This window comes from Onychomys torridus, chromosome 7 (assembly GCF_903995425.1).
Source record: "Onychomys torridus chromosome 7, mOncTor1.1, whole genome shotgun sequence".
Classification (NCBI taxonomy): domain Eukaryota; kingdom Metazoa; phylum Chordata; class Mammalia; order Rodentia; family Cricetidae; genus Onychomys; species Onychomys torridus.
In genome coordinates this window covers 62,750,024-62,768,977 of record NC_050449.1, presented here as the reverse complement: position 1 = coordinate 62,768,977, position 18,954 = coordinate 62,750,024, and positions in this window count along the sequence as shown.

Sequence of the window (18,954 nt, the reverse complement as noted above, 5' to 3'; positions counted from 1 at the left end):
TCTGCAACCCCCCTCCCACCACACACCAACATATATACACACAACTTAGAGGTAGGGTGCCTGCTCAGCCCATGCAAAGCCCTGGGGTTAATGCCCAGTGGTATAAACAAACAAAAACAATTGTAGAATAAATGGCACTCAGAACTGACATATAGAAAGGTGAACCCACCCCGCCCAAAGTTTTCCACAACAGATCCGTTTCTCCACCATCTCTAACCTCTCCGCCTCCCTTGATGCTCATTTTGATCAGATTTTGCTCCCAGCAAGGAAACACACCCCTCGCCTCAGGCATAGACACAGCAACTCTTGGAAACCCGCACACGCTTTTGGTGTAGGCCTTACAGCCCAAGAGTGATGCACACCATGCTTCTTGCAGCTCTCACTTTCTTGATTTGTGAACTTGTTCAGGCCTTTTCATTTAAAACAAACTAGATTAAACCATTCTGGTTGATTGAAGAGGAGGGCCCCTAAGGAACTTCATACTTAATGGTTGTATTAGTGATTTACAGTAACTCTTCATTCAAGATTCTTTCAGATGTATAATGGGAAGCTTAAAAAAAAAATCAATATCGTCTACCAAACTGGAGAAATTGGATGATCCAGTTTTGAAACATAGGAACAGGCAAAAGAGAAAGAGAGAGAGAGAGAGAGAGAGAGAGAGAGAGAGAGAGAGAAAGCTCTCTGAAATCAAGACCTGGGAATGGGATTGTCAGAGTCAAAATTTAGGAGGGAAGAGGCTTGGGAAATCTTTCCTTAATAGGTCCACGCAAACAGGGCTGGATGGAGAATCCCCAAATCATAAAGCCAGGAGACAGTTGACAAAGGACCAGGGCTCAGGACCGCTGAGCCCCGCCCCGTCCATGGTGTGCGTCCACTTGTCTTGCTTCCTATTTTCTTTAATTGGATGTCTCCCCTACATTTTCTTTTCCATCTTGTGCGTGTGTGTGTGTGTGTGTGTGTGTCTGGTATATATGTGTGTGGCATGCGTGTGTGATGTACATGTGTGTGGTGTGCATGTGTGTGTGGCATGTGTGTGTGTGTGTCTGCACATGTGTGCACAGGAAGGCAAGGCTGATGTGCAGAGTCATCATCTTCTAGCACTCTTCCCCTGACTCAGTGAGGCAGCCTCTCTCAGTCCAACCAAGGACTCAATGACAGGGTTAGTCTCACTAGCCAGCTTGCTCTTGGGGTTCCGTCTTTGCCTTCACAGGCTGGAACTGCAGGCAGCCTGCTATACCCACTCAGCATTTATGTGGGCTAGAGGGATCTGAACTCCACTGAGCCATTTCCCTAGAACTTGCTGTGTGTGTGTGTGTGTGTGTGTGTGTGTGTGTGTGTGTGTGTGTGTGTGGCCTAGGCACACATGCCCTGCCATGTGTTTGGAGGTCAAAGACAGCTACTTGTGGGAACCAGTTCCTTCTTTCTACCATCTGAGTCCCAGGGATCACACTCAGTTTGTCAAGCATGGCACCTTTACCCACTGAGCCATCTCGCTGGCCCCTCTTTTGTTCCCCTCTTTCTTTTATGTGCTAAGGACACAACCCAAGTTCTTGAGCACACTAAGCAAGACGTCTTCCACTGAGCTACATAGCCACCCCCATCTCCTTTTTACCTCAGCCTCTGGGGGCTGGTAGTACAGGCATACTCCACATGCTCAGCTTGTTTTATTTCATTAGGTGATGGCCCAAAGAGCTTGTAGGCACACAAAAATAAATAGACACGCGTGTCACCTTCAAAGTGTTTGCAATCGGCTAGGGAGCAAGGTAGTAGTAGGAGATTCACCTGAAAACAAAGGAAGTGGTGAGACATTACAAGAGACATAAAGAAAAAGGTCTTGAAATCACTCCACCTTGAGATCGCCTTTTCACTGTTTGTTTAAACATCTGTAACCAAATCTGTGAAATAGGAAATTTCCTCCGTTTTGCAGAATTTCTTGAAACTCGGTCCTTGGAATATCACTGAGTTTGGATTGTGCAATACACCTCATTCAAGTATCCAATTGGAAAAGATAAACAACATAGCCTGACCACACACAATACAATTTGGATGGGATCGCTGGGCAGGTATATCACCATCTGCCCAGGTGAGCCAAACCAAATGAGGCGCCAAGTCAAAAGGGAAGGGCGCAGTGAAAGATAAAGCCACAGGCCAGCACCCCGGGAGGCTGAGAGACCGTTTATTAAAATACCACACTCAAGCTGGGATAGAGAAAAGTCCTCGGTTTGAGGCTCAACTACAAAGTCTTCGCAGAGAGGTTATTGCCCACCAGAGACTGCCTTCTTGGTATAATTAGAAGAAGAAAAAGGCCATTGAATGGTGGGATTTGTGAGCAATACGGGTCCTGCGTCTGCAGTCCTGGTTGTTCTCAGGATGGCTGTTCGAGTTGGGACACAGCAGCGCGGACATTCGAAATCACAAACCCCCAGGGGTTCCTGAACAAAGTAAAAGGCCGTGCCTTCAGATCGCCAGGTCGGAGGTTGGCTCATGAAAGAAGAGCCTGGGTGAGCGGCAGAATTCATCTCCTCCTTCTGACCGTGCCCCCCCCCCCCCCCCGTTTCCCCCGGTTCCCCGGTTCTTTTCGGATGGAGCACCTTAGTGTGTCTAACAATGTTTCTCCCAACACTCCTCAGAAATAGCCCTCTCTGCGACAACTGCCAGGCAGGCATCCAAGAACAGCTCTGGACAATGGCACAGAACATAATCTCCTAAAGAAAACCAGGGAAGCAGATTCTTCTGTCCCTGGGGAACAAGTTTGGCTACATTCAAGGGTCCGAAAACCCAGTTCTAGAGAAGCAGAACCAGAGTGGGACCCTTTCGAAACTTCTCCATGGGAGCCAGAAGGGGACCATATGTCCTTCCCTGTATTCGTCTGCCCTATTACAGCACTGTTATGGCTTGTAAGTGAACTAGTAGGAATATTTGTTAAGAATATAAGAAATCGCAGAGGAGAGGGCACTTGCTGCCCAAGTCCAAAGACCAGAGTTTGAATCTGCAGGACACAAGTAAACCCAGGCATGGGAGCGCGCAGCTGGAATCTCGGTGTTCCCAGGGCAAGATGGGATGTGGAAACGGGAGGATTCTGGGAGGCTCACAGGTCAGCTAGTCCACTATCTTCATCAGTGAACAAAGAGGCGCTGCCTCAAACAGAAAGGTGAAGATAGACATCTGAGGTTGCCCTCTGACTTCATGGGCAGTAGCAGACAAGTAGCACACGTGGGGACAGGCATTCAAGGGACGCAAGGGAGTGAGGCTGAGTGCCCAGGGTGCAACAGACACTGTACTCTGCACGTCCGTGTGTCCGTGAGCCACAGCACAGATGCCTTTCCACTCTTCCTCCACATTTTCTTGTGCTTGAAACATCTTGAGCCGATCCCCATCCATAGTCATCTCCAGGAGGGAAGTAGTGTGCTTATATTGCACACCTATGCACTTATCTACCTTTCTGGCTTGCCTTAGGAATGAAGGAGGAAGAAGAGGAGAAGGGGGAGGGGAGGGTGAAGAAAGGAAGGCAAAAAAGAAAGAAAACAAAAGTTTATGTGTGTGCTTTGACTTATAATACATCCTAAATGGACATCAGTAAGTCACCAGGACCAGATGATTCCTGAGTTAAAAGCTAGTTTTGAATGACAGGCAGGAGAAAGAGGACTCTTTTTTTTTTTTTTTTTTGGTCTGGTCACCCTACAGATTCCACTGACAGGACAAAAGCCTTTGGTAGGTTTTTGATTTCTTCATCTGTTTGTACATTTTATTTTAATCAGAGGGTGATCTTTGTAAAACTCTTAAAAAGTGCCCCGCCCCCCAGTTGTAAAACATTAGTGTAAATGTCCTCTGCCCGCTCTGTGAGTGGCTGGTACATGTAAGAGGCAACAGTTTGGCTCATTTTGTGCTTAAAGGGTTTTGTTTACAATGCTAAGCAGGATTCATCTATCCGTTCGAAGGAAACTGTCTATATTTTCACTGTGGTGTTTGCCATTTCAAAGTTAAAGAGACAACAGGTCTCTTGGGGAGATGTTAAAGAAGTGCCTGATGGTCCCTGCCCAACCCCTCTGCTGTGCTCACCCCTTTGAGCCTTAATTGCCATTTGAGCCTACTGACAGAAAGTCCACCTAAGCCAGAGGGGAACCATGCTGGGACCCTGATGCTTGGTGGTAGCAAGAACAGAATTAGAGACCTCACTCTGGGACTTCTCACACTATTTGGGACTAGTGTTCAATAAAGAAAAAGTTGATTTGGGGCCACGCGGCCCAGAATGAACACCCGACGTGCAGTCACTGGTCTGGATTTAGAAAACTGAGTTGTTCCCCAGAGGGGAGGCTGTTAATGAGTGTTTTAAAAGGACAAGCTGCAGGTAGCCTGAGGGAGTGGGAAAGGACCCAAGTTTGGAGGGTTCTGGAAGCAAATAGAACTGACTCCGAAGAGGACAGTACACCTCCTTAAAAAGTGTCCTCAGTAACATAAGGCACATGAGCGCTACCAGGTTAATACTGTCCACTTAACACTCAAATAGCAGCTTTTATGACTGTGTGAACACTAAAAAAGCTCCCCCAAAAAAGGGGGCAGAGGAGGTGGCTCTGTGCAACTCTGACCACTTGAGTTTGATCTGTGGAACCTACTTTAAAAAGCCAGATTCAACAATTGCACATCTGTAATCCCAGCCCATCTACAGATAGACAGAAACAACACAGGGAACACAGCGCACTGACAACAAACAAGGCCAGAGCCTTTGCCTCAGCAAGGTGGCAGGCAAGAACAAACTCCCAAAAGTTTTCCTCTGATTGCTACACGTGTGCCTTGGCCCACACACCCTTGCCCGGATTTACACACACATATGGATAAGTAAAAACATGTTCAGAAGAGTCCAAAATAAGACTATATGAAGGCTTATCCCCTTCTGTTGCTAGAAAGGAAGGTCAGGAAACCTTACCACAAAAAGGAATTTTGAACTGGGCACACACGCATGTAATCCCAACTCTTGGGAGGCTGAGGCAGGAGGATCATTAAGTTTCAGCTCAGCTTGAACTCTAGAGTGAGAAACTACCTCAACTAAAATAAAATACAATTAAAAAATTAAAAAGGTAATTTTTCTTGCTTGTATGCTAATGCTTTGTAAATTGGTGGGTGGATTGTGGGAGTTTAAGAGGTCATTGTAATGTCTTTTTATTTTTGAGACAGGGTCTTACTATGTAGCTCTGGCTGTCCTGGAACTCACTCTGTAGACCAGGCTGGTCTCAAACTCACAGAAATCCACTTGCCTCTGTCTCCTGAGTGCTGGGATTAAAGTCTGCATCACCACACCAGGCTCATTGTTAATGTCTTGAATTCATTCTTTCCAACTTTTTCTCACTAAAGAGACATGAATTCCCAAAGTGCTCAAGCCTCAGTGGTAAAATTTCACCATCTTAGAAATCACATGAATCCAGGAAGTACAGAGGAAACAAATTTACCCCCAAATCTCAGGCTCATAACAGACTGGGCTGTATCACTCCCCAACTTTCTTCCACTCCCCAGATAACACAATACATTGCAACTCTGTAGATGAACAGAGTTAAACAGTCTTATTAAAAACAAAACAAAACAAAACAAAAAAACCCCAAAAAACAGAGCCAGATAGAGGGGTGAAAACCGGAGAGATCAGGGAAATAGGAAAAGCCACAAGTTAACCTCATCTCACCGACACGTCAGTCTCCAAAGAGAGCTACTTCCTGTACATCCCTACTTAGATGCCTTTCTGTTCTGTTCCCTCATTTGCTCTCTCAGCCCAGATACATCACTTCCTCTTCCTGCCCAGCTCTGTCACTTCCTGTCTGTCTGTCCAGACCTTCAGACCTCTCTGGTTAGTGCTGGGATTAAAGGCATGTGTCACTACGCTTGGCTATGTTCCCAGTGTGGCCTTGAACTCAGAGATCCAGACAGATCCCTGCCTCCCAAGTGATAGGATTAAAGGCGTGTGCTACCATTGCCTGACTTCTAGGTTTATTTATAGTGGATGGCTTTTTCCTCTGATCCTCAGATCAATCTTATTGGGGGACACAGTATATTGGGGGACACAATACATCACCACACAACTCTAGTTTCATTCATTCCCAGGCCCTTCCCAACACACTGTGTATTCTGGAGAAGTCTATAGTCAGTCTCCCAGACTGTGTTATTTCACCCCTAATTCTGGGAGTCTTTAACTCTAATTAATAAATTGTTTTTGAGACCAACCACATTGCTGTCATTACAAACTTGTCACTGTTAAGGAGTAATTATTACTATCAAGTATGACACTGGCCTGCATTCAGATCCCATTCATCATCTAATTTTATTTTACCCTTTCAGTTATTGGCTTAAGTCAGTATCTAAGCAGTGGAGGGATGAGAGGGACTGTATCTAGTTCTTCTCACTGTCTTTTAACTATTTTTTCCAGTATTACTTAGGTCCAGATGAAGCCAGCTTTGTTAACATTAAATATTCGATGACTTGAGACGATTTACCTCTATAAACCAATATGGATGTAGCCAAAGGCACGGTACTGGAAGAACTATTAAGCAGCACTTACAGCTGTTTCCAAAACACGTCAGTGATTCTCAAAACCTGAGCCGAGTACCCGAAAAAAACCTGTTCAACTTAGCATTATCTTGTGGGAAAAAAAAATCTACCTGATGAACTCTTAACAGCCTTGACATTACCAGTGGATAAAAGCTGCCTTTCCTACAGTACTGAGCAGTTCAAAGACAAAAACCAGCAATTTGAGTTGTAGCTTTACCTGGACAGAGAGGGAGGGGGGAGAGGAGAGGGAGAGAGAGAGGGAGAGGGAGAGGGAGAGGGAGAGGGAGAGGGAGGGGGAGGGGGAGGGGGAGGGGGAGGGGGAGGGGGAGGGGGAGGGAGAGGGAGAGGGAGGGAGAGGGAGAGGGAGAGGGAGAGGGAGAGGGAGAGGGAGAGGGAGGGGGAGGGGGAGGGGGAGAGGGAGAGGGAGAGGGAGAGGGAGGGAGAGGGAGAGGGAGAGGGAGGGAGAGGGAGAGGGAGAGGGAGAGGGAGGGGGAGGGGGAGGGGGAGAGGGAGAGGGAGAGGGAGAGGGAGGGAGAGGGAGAGGGAGAGGGAGGGAGAGGGAGAGGGAGAGGGAGAGGGAGAGGGAGAGGCAGAGGGAGGGGGGGAGGGGAGGGGGAGGGGGAGGGAGAGAGGGGAAGGGAGGGGGAGGGAGAGGGGGAGGGGGAGGGGAAGGGGAGGGGGGGAGGAGAGGGAGAGGGAGAGGGAGAGCGCAACAAGGGGCTGCAGTATGGTCTACATCAGTTTACTGTGTAGGCATTAGCTACAAGCCCTACACAGGCTTTGACTTTGACGTTTTTTGGGGAGAGGAAGTCCTACTCTGCTCCACCAGGACTTCTCATTACTACATCAGGCAAGCACTGTGACTCATCTCTTGAAATCCTGTTTTATAACACCAGGCTATGTTTTGTAACACACACCAGAAGGAAATAAATAGATACATACATACATATATACATACATACACACATACATACAATTCAGAAACCAAACCCAGGCTTTGCTTCTGGGCACTCAGGATCAAGATCTCAGGATGTCAGAGAGGCTCCTGGCTCCAAGGACAGGGACAGAGGCCCTGTCCCATTCCTTGGGAAGAACGGGAGGCTTTCCAAAGTCACACATTTCATGAAAACAGAAGCATTTTCAGACTTGTGTTTTCTTGGACACCTGCCTAATGGCTGGAATCCATAAGGGTGTGTAATTGACAGGCATGTGAATCACTCACAGAAATCCTGGCATACACACTCAAAAAAGGAAGTTTATATGTGCTTCCCCCACCCCCAAGATGCCCACTCCTCCCCAAAAGTTAAGGAGCCAATTCTTCCTGTTCGTTGAAAAAATAGCAATTGCTTTCTATTTTGGCTCATTAGCTTCCCTTATATGCATGTATAAAAGCATTCCTGTAAATTGCACTCTCAGCAAGAGTGGTAAAGCAGAAGCTCCCTTGCACAATGGCTGCAATATGCGATCAGATGGGTGGGGTTGAGCATACTCTGTGTGATGGTAGATTAGATGGCTCGCTTGATATTGGATGTGTGGGATTCCTCTTCCCTGAGTGAGACTCAGGGATTTTTGCCCCCTTGAAAAGCTGCTGTGTTCTGGGCTCTTGTGATGGTAATACCCAGGGCAGACTGATCCAGCTGCCAGTACCATCCAGAACAGCTTGGGAATCCCTTTCCCAGGGTCTCAGACACAGGGAGCTCCAAAAAGAATGGCCAGGGATTTTCCCAGGGAGCAGCTGTTGGAACGACGATGCTTTCAGCCCAGGCAAAGCGTTCGACAATCCATGAATTCTCTTTGAATAAAGGAAAGGACCACCTGAATGGACACTGCTATCACCCTGAGAATGTCTCTCTCTTTGCAAGGCTGAGGCACAGAAACGCAACACTAGAAACTCACAGAAGGTTCATTCCATTTAGATCAGCCCCGATTCCATCTGAACCCTAGAGGTTCAGACATTGAAATTTCAGCACCCGTGAAACTGGAATCCTTTGTCCCTGACCTGGACGGCATCTGGGGCTTCTGGTCCCTGGGGAAATAGGCATATTTGGGACTATGGAACTTGCAGGGATACCTAAAAAAAATAAAATAGACAAACAAGCTCTGGCTTCATAATGTTGTATTTGTGGCGCTGGTGAGATGGCTCAGTAGGTAAAAAATGCTTGCTACAAAAGGCCGAGGACCTGTGTTTGATCCCCAAAACCCATCATGGAAAGAGAGCACTGACTCCTGAAAGGTATCACTGCCACCCTCAAATGTAACAAATATAATTTTAAAGTTGTAAAAGGAACATTGAGGAAATGTCTTTGAAACATATGGAAAGAGAACTGCTCCATTAGATAATACATTATGAAGATAGCGTGGGTTTATTTTCTTGTTGTGGGGTTCCCATTCTCTGAAGTCAAATGTATATTACAGGCCATGTCAGAATTTGCCAAATAAAACGAAGACTCACTACAACTTTGCCACCAATTATGGCTGAGAGGCTTGTTCTACAAGACAAGCGAGGGATGCAATCTGTAGCTCTCATGGTGTCCATCTGACAGTCATGGCTGCTTTCATACTCAGTTCTGGCTTTATTTATAAGAAGCTACCAAACAAAGGAGCTAGACCTTCACAAACCACTAAACAGAGAGGCTGTGATCACATGTGGGATCTGTAAAGAACGCTTTTGGTGGTTTATCTGAACTGCAGGGCAGCAATAGACACAGACAGACAAACAGACAGAACTTGCAGTGTGTGTGGCTAGTTCTTCACAGTCGTTCTTTGTTCCTGTGTGAATCTGCTTTACACGAGCCCCAACTGTCAGACATGTGTTATTTATTTTTTTATAATTGAGAAAAATGTGTTAACACGCTGGAATGTCCATGTGTAGAGGAAGAAAACATTTTATGGGCTTGTACATATATGATTTATAATGCATACATCCAGCACCAGAGATCCTAATGAAAACCACTTATTCAACAGAAAAAAAAAACTTTTTAAATTCAGCATTTTTTTGACTGGGGTATGCTGTTATTCTGAGGCTATGCACATGCTGCGTTCACAAAGCCTTAGCTAAGCAATGAAATGTGTGTCATCTTAACTAAAGGAAATACAGTTTGCAGGGCCATTTTTGCCCTCTGTAGTGAGTACATGGTAGGCCATCCAAGTCCTCCTTCTCCCAGCAACCAGAATGCTCATTGCTAAGGGGGCAGGGCTGAGTTGCCCCCACCCTGGGGTTTTACCTTTGGTTGAAGAGAGCTGCCTGCCCTGCCCAAGGTTTTGTGCCTCTCTGTGTACAGCTGGCATTGATGCATGACTGTTGCACTGTGAAGAGTGTGTCCATCTTGCCTCCATCTGGAACCACATCTGATCTTCCTGGGCAGCTCCTGAAGCTGGGTTGTCCCAGCATGGCCACTGGGTCCTCCCACCTCACTTCCTCCACTCCTCACAGGCATTGTTCCTAAGAGCACACCCTCCCCTTCCAGAGTCTCAGCATCTCCTCTCCAGGGAATTTGACAACGCAGGACACACCTATTTATTTCAAGATGTTGGGAACTGTGATGCCATTTAAATTTGATTGTGATAGGACCCCCTTGGTTCAGGCTAAAGCAGATCCAGCTCAACTTTGATATCAGCAGAGTTGCTTTTAGACATTTGCCAAGCCTGGAACTATACTGTAGGCTCTATGTATGGCTATCATACACAATGCAAAGCTCCGCTGGCTCTATCTGTGTTTCATTGCATGCTAACTCCCTTCTAGAACTTTCTCTTATAACTGTAACTCTGGGATAGAGTGACTGCCAACTCACTGACCACTAGAGTAATTTCAGTCCTGGGAGAAACAGTGAAAATGGGACCCACATGGGCCATTTTGTTCATGAGAAATCTAGCCTAAGAGAAACACATCAACAGACTCTCAGGTAAAGTAATTTAGGGCAATAAAAACATATTCTTCTAAGTGATACTGTCCCCGAGTGACTCCCATAATGAAAACGAGAACATCTTCCCGCCTCTCAAATCACCCAGTTATAGGCAGGATTAGGTAACTAACTCCTACAATCAGGCCACAGCAAATGCTTTTAGTGTCTACCCATCAGGAGTTGGCTGTGTGTGTGTGGGGGTCCCTTGAAGGGGGAGTTGTGGTGGTGGTTTGTGTGTGTGCACGCGCGCTTACAGAGTGTGATTTGAGAACAAGTGTTTCCTATCTAGCATTGAGAGCTCTAGGTCAGACTGCCTTCTAGAACAGTCTTTACCTTCCTTACTTGCGTGTTGCCCTGTGAAATTGTAGCAGACAGTGGGAATGGCTTGGAAACCATTCCTCTCACTGTGGATTAGACTTCATCTCAGAGAGCAGAGGGAGGGATGAAAGAGGGTACCACAGACAGCGACTACCCAAAATTCAATGTCGGAAGCCCCAGTGATCAACTTGCTCTGTCTTGCTCATTTTTCCTGCTAATAGTTGTCTAAAGAGAGAGGAATTACTAAAATGCTGAGAAAACCTGAATTTACATCTTCTATGAAGAGACCAACTTTATGTGACAGGCAAAAAATCCATTTATTCTCTTCTTACAGTAACTGCAAAGTGCTTTTTGACCTTGGAAAGAAAAAAAAATCAGTGTTAAGAAAGAATTGGTTAGGTCATTGCCTAAGGAGGCATAAAGGCCACCAGGAAATAAATTAAAATTAAAATAGATTCTTTTATTGGGTCATGTCTCATTCTCTCATTTATAAGCAAGGTTTCCACTCAAGGAATTCATCCTGCAGGGGATAATTTGGTTCCACTTGTTTTCTTGGTTCAAGAAAAAGTTATAAACAGAAGTAGGGAGAAAAGCTACGCAAGGTGCTTAAAGAATATTAAAAAAAAAAAAAATGAATTCCAAGGAAGGATCCACAGGAACTGTGGTTGTATAAGGGCACTCATGAGGTGGACAATTTGTTTTCTTCTGTTTGGTGTGTGTGTGTGTGTGTGTGTGTGTGTGTGTGTGTGTGTGTGTGTGTGTACATTTGAGCAGGTGTGGTATGTGTACATGTTGTGTTTGGGTGAATATACAGAGTCCAGAGGTAGATATCAATTGTCCCGCTGTATCACTCTAGCCCCAGGGACCCTTCTGTCCTGACCCCTAACAGCATTGGGGTTACACACATAGTCATGCCTGGATCCTTCACTTGGGGGCTGGGATCTGAACACAGGTACTTTTGCTTGCACGCAGGAGCCACGGTCTCCCCAACTAAGCCATTTCTCCAGCCTTAACAACAGCCTCAAAACCACCAGTGTCTGCTAAATCAAGACAGCATGCATATAAGCTATGCCAGAGAGACAGAAGGATGCTAGCTAGCTACATGTTCTGACCTTGAACAGTAAAATTCTTTCTAGAATTTACCCTGAAATTCAATTAAGTAATCTGGGGGTTATCAGAACATCTACTTCAGAAATGGCTTAACATTTTTGGATTGCTTTTTCCTCTGCAGACCAGACAAAGATAGACAATTTCCCTTGATAGACTACTCTACCTCCCATTCTTGGAAAGGGCAGCCAACTCTTTAATAGGAAGTTTCCTCCTTCACAGTTCCACAGGTACTGATGGGAACTGAGAATGTTGCTTTATCTGGCAAATCTGATCTCTTTGTTACTAGAAATCTCTCACCAATAATGAAAACAAACGTGTTTAAGAGGTCACCCTCTCCTCAGATAATAGTAGTAACAGCACAGTTCATCTTTAGAAGGATTTTTAGATGCTTTGGGACCTCAGGATGAGACTGTGACTTTGCTATGTTGAGACAGGGCGCTTAGAAGCAATGGACGTTAGGACTGAGTCTTTAGGGGGTAGCATTTGTTTTCACAGTATGAAAATGTAAGTCTGTTAACCCCATTTCAAGTAATACACCCACTATTTCCCATATGAGACAAGGCTATTACTGTTTGCTTTAAATGTGTAGGAAGAGGGTCTGGTCATAAAGTTGATTGTGTGTGTAGAGATGCACACACTGACACACTTAAAAACTACATATATTCTAATTCCTTTCTTTCCTCCCTCCCTCCCTTCCTTTCTTGTACACATGACTTTGCCACAGGGTACTTGTAGAGACATTGTTGCATACCTTTGCATTTTTTTGTGTGACAATGGTATCACTATATAGTTTTGCCCGGCCTGGAGCTCAGCATGTAGACCATGCTGGCCTTGAACTTACAGAGATTCACCAGTCTCTGCCTCTCAAGTGTAGGATGAAAGGAGTGTGCCAGCATGCCTTGCCAGAGCAATTTTTGTCCCTCTTCCTTGCTTATCTTTACTGGGGAGACAGAGGCAGCAATTGCTAAATGTAAGGATGTTTTAAAAGTATCTGGTCTCAGAGAAGAGAATTAAGCCAATTTGTGTTGTGTTTCTTTCTCTCTTGTAAAATTAATGGTGTTGTATATATCTGAGATTCTTAATATGGCATTCTGGTGTTCTTAGAGAGTAAAACATGTTTACTACACGGAAGCAGTTACTTGAACCACATTCTTTGGACACAGTCATTCTGAGCATAACCAGACAGCCTGATCTCTGCAGCTGGACGGTACACGTCGGTGCCTCTCGCCTTGGTCTCCAGCATGCACACTGTAAGCCACATCTGGTGCTCTCCAGCATGCACACTGTAAGCCACATCTGGTGCTCTCCAGCATGCACACTGCAAACCACATCTGGTGTTCTCTAGCATGCACACTGCAAGCCACATCTGGTGCTCTCTAGCATGCACACTGCAAGCTATATCTCAACACCCTATAGATTTACTATCTGACAAGCCTACCGTGAGGAGAATGTTTCAGGATGAGTCTCTCACTAACAACTTTATATGGCTTTTTCTTTCCTGGGCTGCTTGTTGAGAATGCCTGGCCACTGGGACGCCATGTCAGGGGCAGATGTGCCCAGTGGTGAACCCTGTAGACAACCGCTTTATCATTCTTTATGTTAAATAAATCAAGAGTACAGACAAAAGACAGGCTGAGAGACAATGAAAACGCCCCAAACACTGTGTATCTCCTAATTGCTACATGTACAGAGTTATGAATGTACACAGTGTAACTAACACAGAATATTACACAATTTTTATGTGCATGTTTACATATGTATGTGTGCATATTCCTGGGTCTGCAGGTGCATGTGTATTCATACATGCAGAGGCCAGAGGTCAACCTTAGGCACTGTTCATTACTACTTGAAACCCATTAAGTAGGATAGGATGGCTAGCCAGTGAGCCCCAGGGGTCCCCTGTTTCCTTTCCCCCAGTGCTGGGATTCTAAACCTGTACCAGTCCCACCTCACCTTTATTATTATTTGATTCTTCTTTATAACTGTCTCTTATAGCAGGAAAGTGGTTAGTTAATGTGAGAAATCAGAGACCACAGAGACAAGATCAGCAGAGGTTCCTGTTTTGGTTGGGTCGGGGCTGGATCGACAGCACCATCTCTTAGCCACTCTGCTCTCCTGGGGACTCCTGACAGTCTGGTTTCCACCACCGACTAGCATGTCCTCAATCGACAGATCAATTCGAGCCCCGCTCCTGCCCGACAAGCTAAGGTACCAATAATGCTTTGCACGGTGTGTTAAGGGACATAATCAAGTGGATAGGGACTCATGTCAGCTAGACTTTGTCTCCTTAAAAATCAAGAGCACCCGTGGTGACGGAGGAGCTTTAACAAGGAGGAAAACCCTAGACAGTTGTCTCGAGGTTCTTCGCTTCAAGGACAACCAGGAAAAGAACTGCTATTTGAGGCGACTTCATTATAAAATCATTTTTAATAAGCAATCTTAACACAGAGAGGGAACGCTCTTGTGGAGAAGCCCTCCAGGGACCCACAGGCTGCCCACTTAAGTTATTAGGAAGTTTCACACAAGGGACCAAACAGCTATTTCCTTGGCCTCAGGGGACAGAGTTTAGTCTTCGCCTCATCTCTAGGGGCGCTGGTGTGATCCGGTCTAAGCACGGTACAAACTGGTGACAATCAGTGATGACAATGCCCCAACTTGGTGGGGTTGGGAAATGGAGTTTCAGTTTTGTCAACACAAAAAGACATGGGGTAAGGGAGACAGATAAACGAACTTAATGACCTTGGCGATGCCTAAAGGAAGGTCAGGTGGTGGACAACGGGCCTTGCTGAGGCCTTTCCTATTCTTTAAGAAGAACCACAGAAATCCAGTTTAGGCAAAGGAAGAAACACCTACTGGGAGGGTAGACGGCAGTTTCCCATTTTTTCCAGTCATTTGAGGGAAAGATTCTTCGTGATGAAAAGATTCTTTGTGCATTTCCCTTCATCTACCTAAGATGTGAACAAGATTTGGAATTTGGGGTTCAAATTTTTATCAAGCTATTTGTAGCTGAGTTAAAAAGGGCTGGAGAGGCACAGGTTCCCAGCATATCACAGGAGCCCTGGCCAATTAGCCCTGGGATGAAAGCAAGCAAGGAGAACCATTAGCCATGGAGTTCAAAGGGCATATGTATTTCTTCAGCTTTAGGGCTCATTCCATGCCTCTGATTTTAATGACATGGCAAGAACTGGTCTTACAATCAGACCTTATAGCTGGGGAGACAGAGAAGAAGGGGATGGCTCTTCTTCTCTTGCCAGGATAGCCCCATCTGTTTTGGCTGAAATCTTTCCCACCCACTAAGTATTCTCTCCATAGAGCCCATCACAGGAATGGGCAGAAAAGCAGCTTCTAGCTAAGGATCGAGGCCTTATCTAGGTTCAGAGAGGGAGCTGAGGCAGTTAACATCTGATCCAGATGATGCTAAGTGACAAGGCAAGAAAACAATGTGTCTAGGTCACAGCATGTCCCCAAGCATTCTGTGGCTCCCCATCGACCACGAGAGAAAAGGAAACCTCTATGTCTTTCCCTTGCCCATCTCTTCTTTGGTGACAGTTGTCTCCAGTCACACGGGCCCACACCATTGTCCTCAGAGCCATCGACTGACCTAGCGATCATGCCTGTGGCCATGGTTTTAGACAGAGCTTGGGTCATCACTGGTGAGCTGAGCCCCCAAGTGTTAAAGTACAGTACAGAAATGCAAACTCAGCCCTGCATTTTCTTTTAACACTTTCATTATAAAGAGTCTCTCAGATCATGGGGAAAGCAAGGGGTGCTAGGGAGATAGTCAATAAAGTATTGGCCTTGCCAACATGAGGAGTTCAATCTCAGAAGTCTCATACAAAAGATAGACATGGTGGTACATGTTCCCAGTACAGAGACAGGCAGATGCCTGGAGTCTGCTGACAAGTCAGCCTTGCCTAGTTGGCGAGTTCCAGGCTAATGAGATAGTCTCAAAACTCAAGGTGAGTGGTGCTTAAGGAAGCAGGAGCAAGGTTATCCACCGTTGTACATGTGCACACACACAATCTTCAAAAGGAGGTGGTTTTTCTCCTGTAGAGTAAGCTATTAGAGCTGGAGGGGAATGAGGTGAACTCTCTACATGGGGCATCACACAGTTCTAAGCACAGATTAGGAATTATGTGTGCTTCTGCTAGTAAACCTGCCTGCTTCCTCCCCCTGCCTTCCTACAGGCATCAGCTGCTGCCTGCTCGGCAGCCTGCCTGCCTTCCCTAGGTTCTGGTATTAAATTTCAGGATTTTTCTGTTATAAAACCTTTCCACCCCAAAGGTAAAAATTGAAAATGAAAGGTGTGTCTATTACCTTCCCTTACCGAATTTAAACCACAATCTATTACATTTTAGAACTCTCTTTTCAACAATTTACTGATTTATCTACCAGTTGTTTGTTTGAGACAGGGTCTCACTAGGTACCCTGGCCTGGCCTAGAACTCATAACCTCATCCAAGCTTACTTCGAACTTTAACAACAATCTACCTCCTTCCCTCAGCTGTCTAAGTTCTAGGAGCACAAGTATGTGTCACCATGCCTGGCTCAATTTTCTTTTTAGTAATTACACTTGGCTGTTGACTAAGACATTAAAAGCTAGAATTAATGCTTACATGGTTAACACCATAAAAGATGCAAGTAGCCATCTCTGTGAGAATGGAGAAACATTTGCCCAAAGATGGAAGCAGAGCGAGTAGAGAACCTTCCATTAGGAGGTACCTTGGGCTGTCAAAGGCAAGAGGGTAATTTGCTTGGAAATAAAAAACCTTAGCTGCCACAACGTGCAGATATGGGCAGCAATTGTAATCAACAGTCAGTGGGAAGTTTTTGTGTAATTGCTTCAGTTACTCTAGAGGGATGGCTTTCTTCACACTGCAGACACATGTGACCTCTCCTTCTCATGTACTGTCATTCCTTGCCTGCAGATAATACAATCCAGACCAAATCCTAAATTCAGGTAGGGTTAAGCATCAGCAAAACCTAGCTGCTATCTTTCAAAAGAAGATTTACTCTACGTTTACTTGTGTGTGTCTGTGTGCGTGTGCATGCTGCTGCCCACAGAGGCCAGGAGGGGCTATCTGATCACCACCTGGAGCTGGAGTTACAAGCAGATATGAGTTGCCCAATATGGGTTTTGGGAACCAAACCCCAATCCTCTGCAAAAGCAGCAAGTGCTCTTAATCAGTGAGCCATCTCCCCAGCCCTGTAGCTGCTTATCTTTCAGATATATTCCACTCCCCAAGTACTCTACCTCGCAATCGTGTTTGCTTGGTTGGGTTAGGCTTCAAGGAAACCACAGTGTGCTGAATCACACTGCCTATATGGCCATTGAAGGTTAAGCATCAACAATCAGGTTGAGCCAAAAGAATGCGCACTCTGCATGGCATGGGCGACAATAGAAAGGCTTTGCTTCTGTAGAAGATCAGTTCATGCCATCAGACCTGCACATGGCTAGTGCCTGGGGCTTTAGATCTCCTGGAAGGACAGGAGCCTCAAAAGAGCTGTTCCTCTCATGGGGTCAGCTGAATTGTATGAACAGTGATACTGACTGTTCAGCATCTTTGAAGGATCAGGTTAGGATGTTCAACAGATGAAACAATGATCCTTTGAACAGGGGAAGGCTGGCTAGTTGCCAGCAGACCATCTTGGTTAGATGAACTCTTCCATATGGCAGGAATAACATTCTCCTGTCTTGAAATAAGTTGATCCTTCAAGTGGAAAAGCCTATCCACACATGAAAGAGTTATAAGATACAAAACCAAACCAAACCGGCAACAACAATGAAACCAACATCAGGGGCCTACAAGATGGCTCAGTAAGTAAAGGAGATTGCTGCACAGCCTAACAACTTGAGTTCAATCCCCAGATCTTCAAAGGTGAATGGAGAGAAATTATTGTACCAAGTTGTCCTCCAATGTCTACATGTATGCCAGGGCATATATGCTTGCACACAGATATCACATGCATGCACACACATAATAACAACGAAAAACTAAAATAGAAAATGATTAAAACATAAAATAAAACCTCAGACTGTTGTATCAATAGTTATGTTGTGCTTGGCTTTCTTTTCTGCTGTAGAGTGGGAGAACCATTCTAATGAAGGCAGTTAGAGCACCCTAGTGTTTGTGTCTTAGTTTCCATCTTTGGAACAGGAATGGTACAATGTCTACATCACAAAGCCATGACCATGATGAAACACACGAGAATTTGTGAAGTGCTCTAAAAAAGGTCTCTCACCAAATGGCTCAAAGGATGAGCCACTGCCTAGACTAAAGATGCCAGTGTGGCTCTCTCATACACAGAAACAGACAGTCTCACCTGGTTCCAAGTCTGGGCTCTGCCCTTGACCAGTTGGGTAAGTAAACAAGTTTTCTGACTCCTTTAAGCTAAGTGATTCATTCTTCAGATACATTTTCTTATCTGAAACTTGTTGCAAGGGTAGAAGCCAATGGAGCTCATGAGAAGATGAAAGGAGGTAATAGCAGTCAGCTTTAAACACCATGTATGGAGGCTGAGAAGTGCCCTGTCAGTGGTACACACCACTGTTGGTACAAACACGGGCACATCTGCTCTCAGTACTGTGCTGTTCTCATGGTTGAGTCAAAGGCAACACAGACTTCTATAATAGATAACTGGCCTCTCTCTCTCTCTCTCTCCTGCCCCATTGTCTCTTTAATGGGTATGTGTGTGCATGTATGTGAGGAGGCCAAAGGTCAACTTCAGGTACCTTCCTTGGCCTCTCCCCATCTTACTGTTTGAGACAGAGTTTCTCATTGAACCAGGAGGTCACCAATTTTGTTAGACTGGCTGGCCGGGCAATCCCCAGGCATCCTCCTACCTCTGCCTCTCCTCCATCAGGCTTATAATTGTGCATTGCCATACCTGGGTTTTTTTTGTTTGTTTATTTGTTTTTCTTTTTAACACCTGGGTGCTGGGAATCTGGTTCTCATGCTTTCCCAGTGAGGACTTTACCCACAGAGCTTCCAACACAGACCCAAGCTCTTTCTTAAAGTTCAGCCCAATCATGAGAAAGAGTTTATTAAATATGTAATAAATCTATCAATCACACACCAGTATCTTGTAGGTCA